At 39.3% G+C, this 3,300-nt stretch overlaps 1 non-coding gene across 1 annotated transcript; it reads left to right on the top strand.

The window, feature by feature from the left end:
- The first annotated feature begins 2,960 nt into the window (after window positions 1-2,960).
- LOC141676124 (small nucleolar RNA R71) lies at window positions 2,961-3,067 on the top strand. Its single transcript, XR_012556731.1, has one exon. It is a non-coding gene; the product is annotated as a small nucleolar RNA R71 (small nucleolar RNA).
- The last annotated feature ends 233 nt before the right edge of the window (window positions 3,068-3,300 follow it).

Here is a 3,300-nt window from a genome sequence, read left to right on the forward strand (position 1 = left end):
AACTCGAGTATTAAAGAGCTCACTCTTGATCAATTATGCATGAACACATACTTTTTTTTCTTTTTTTTCTCTTTTTTTTTCCAAAAATTTCTGAATGAGTGTGTTTCGCTCCATCTCATTCAACCCTAGACTACTCACATAAATATGAGCCAGCTACTAGCCATTTGACGCCTAGCCTTACAACAACTAGCAATGAAATCCAAGCTTTTCTCTAGTTTAAAAATTCAGTGTTCTTTTGTCATTACGAGAATAGCAAAAATTCTAAATATAAATCAGTGATTAAATCTCAACTAATAAACAAGTATAATTATGATCTAGATCAAAAGCAATCCTATAAGACTTTGTGAAATTTTTTCTTCTGGAATGCAAATCAATTTTTTTAAGACTTAAACATCCCTCTATTCGTCATCACCACACTCAAATCAACATCAACTTATCAAATAACATAGTTCATCTTAAGGGATCATGCTAAATATGCATGCAAATGCAACTATATGAAATCACATAAAAAAACAAACAAATATGTCCTATATGAACAATCATGCAATACTACAAATGAAATACAACTATATGCAATATGAATCTATATGAACTATATGGACACACACAAACTAATCCTTACATTATCACCCCTAAACTTATAATTTTCAATTTCAATATCCTCATTGAAGGTAATAATAAGGATTTTAGGCATACCTAGTCGTCAGAAAGATCACCCTCCTCGGGTGGAGAATCAGGTGGCCAATCAACCTCGACACTAGTGGCTCGGAAAATAGTTCCCAAATCCTGTGTTAAATCTGCAGCAAAACGACGGTTAATATCGTGCATGGCCTCCATACACCTAGTCACTCACATGTACAACTCATCACCAACACCATTCCTATCAACTACCTGCTGCACATGAGAAGAACCTTCTGTAGGCACGGGAAGATCCGTTCAGCCACTCTCTACATCATCAAAAATATATCCCAACCCCTTATCATGGGGTGCACCTAAGAATGAATAACTCAAGTGATCTGGAAGTCGGTTGAGCTCAAGTGTGGGAGCTTATTCAATAGATGGTTCAAAATGCTCCTGAAAAATTTTCAGCTCTGCTAACCCAAGAGAATCGAATGGCATATCCAACATCCTCTTCCACGAAGGTGAATTCAAAACCTACATTTACTCTGCTCCTTCTTCATCTTCAATAACTGATTACCCTATTAAGGAACTCTCTAAGGTATCGGACTTTGGCAATTGCCCAGGCTCTGAATTCATGACAGAGTCGACCCACTCTACTTTAAAGCACTCCTCTGTAGCTGTGGGTAACTTTATTTCCTTGAACACATTAAAAGTGACCTTTTGATCGTGAACCTTCATCATAAGCTCTCCTTTTTACATATCGACCATAGTTCGGTTAGTAGCTAAGAATGGTCTCCCCAAGATAATGGGAATATTCTTATTTTCCTCAAAGTCAAGAATTACAAAGTCAGCAGGAAAGATAAGTTTGTCCACCTTGACCAACACATCCTCCACAATACCTCGTGGATATGTAATAGAATGATCGGCCAACTACAAGGAAATATATATCGGCTTCGGATCAGGTAGACCAAACTTCTTGAAGATAGACAAGGGCATCAGATTGATGCTAGCTCCCAAATCACATAAACACTTATCAAATGATAAGTTTCCGATGGTGCAAGAAATAGTGAAGCTTCCAGGATCTTTAAGCTTCAGAGGAAACTTCTGTTGCAGCACAGTATTGCATTCCTCCGTTAGAACAACGGTCTCTAAGTCATCGAGCTTCAATTTCTAAGAGAGAATACCTTTCATAAACTTTGCATAGCTAGGCATCTATTCAAGAGATTCAACGAAAGGTATGTTGATATGAACTTTCTTGAAAACTTCCAAAAACTTAGCAAATTACTTATCCAACTTCTGCTTTTGCAACCTTTTAGGAAAAGAAGGTGGATGATAGAATTGTTTTTCCCATGTATTACCCTCAGTAGGAGTGTTGACAACAGCTTTCTTCCTTATTTCCACCTCAACATCCTTCAGCACCACTGTTTCAGCTACAATCTCATTTTCTGGAATTGGTAAGGATGCAGACGCACCTGCATTCTGGATAGAATTTTCAGAATCTTCATCTTGCTGAATTTGGGGGCTCGGGACCTTTCCAGACCTCAATGTGATTGCGTTCACTTGTTCTTCGACTTCCCTCTTGCCTAGATTGGCTTATATATCACTAGAGAGTGACCAGGTTGTCGATTCAACACAGCATTGGCGATCTGCTTAATTTGATTTTCCAGAATCTTGATAGACTCAACCTGGCTTTTGCATAGAAGAGCCTGGTTTTTGCACATATGCCTCAACTCCTCCAATTCAGATTTTTCATTAGCAGATTGACCGACACTTCCATGCAGGTAGTGTTGAAGTTGGAGTTGTTGTATTGGTGCATACTGTTGCTGAAAACCAGGAGGATTGAATTGATTGGATCGAAACTGCTGATAAGGCTGTTGTACCGCATCCTGATTGTTGCTCCATCTGAAGTTAGGATGATTCCAGTTGTCAAGATGATAAGTGTTTGGAATTGGTTGCTTCGATCTCTGAAAGTTGCTCATAAACTGAGCTGATTCACTAGATATAGCGCATTGCTCCGTCACATGCGAACCTTCACAAAGCTCACAAACACTCGTCCTCTGATGAACTCCATAGTTAGCCAGCGAATAGATATTCATAGACAACACCTTTAGTTGAGTAGTGATAGTCGTAGCTGTATCCACTTCAAGAATTCCCGTTACCTTGCTCTATGGCAATCTCTGGGTTGGATACTGATATTCATTAGCAGCCATCAGTTCAATTAGATCATAAGCTTCATCGTAGCTCTTAGCCCATAAGGCTCCACCTGATGCTGCATCGAGCATGGTTCTAGACTGTGCTTCCAAACCATTATAAAATAATTGATGATCATCCAATCAGGCATTCCATGATGAGGAGACTTCCTAAGCATCTCCTTGTAGCGCTCCCAAGCTTCATATAAAGATTCTCCTGATTGTTGTGCAAATTGAGTAAGAGCATTCTTGATTGTAGCTGTATTTGCCATAGGGAAGAATTTAGTGAGAACCTTTTGAGCAAGATCTTCCCAAGTAGTAATTGAACCGGCTGGTAGAGAGTGTAACCAACTCTTAGCCTTGTCCCTCAGAGAGAATGAGAATAGTCTCAGCTTCACAGCATCTTCAGAAACACCGTTGAACTTGAAGGTGTCGCAAATCTCAATGAAATCCCTAATGTGCATATCGGGATCTTCCGTTGGAGAACCCC

This window comes from Apium graveolens, chromosome 7 (assembly GCF_009905375.1).
Source record: "Apium graveolens cultivar Ventura chromosome 7, ASM990537v1, whole genome shotgun sequence".
NCBI classification, from domain to species: Eukaryota; Viridiplantae; Streptophyta; class Magnoliopsida; order Apiales; family Apiaceae; genus Apium; species Apium graveolens.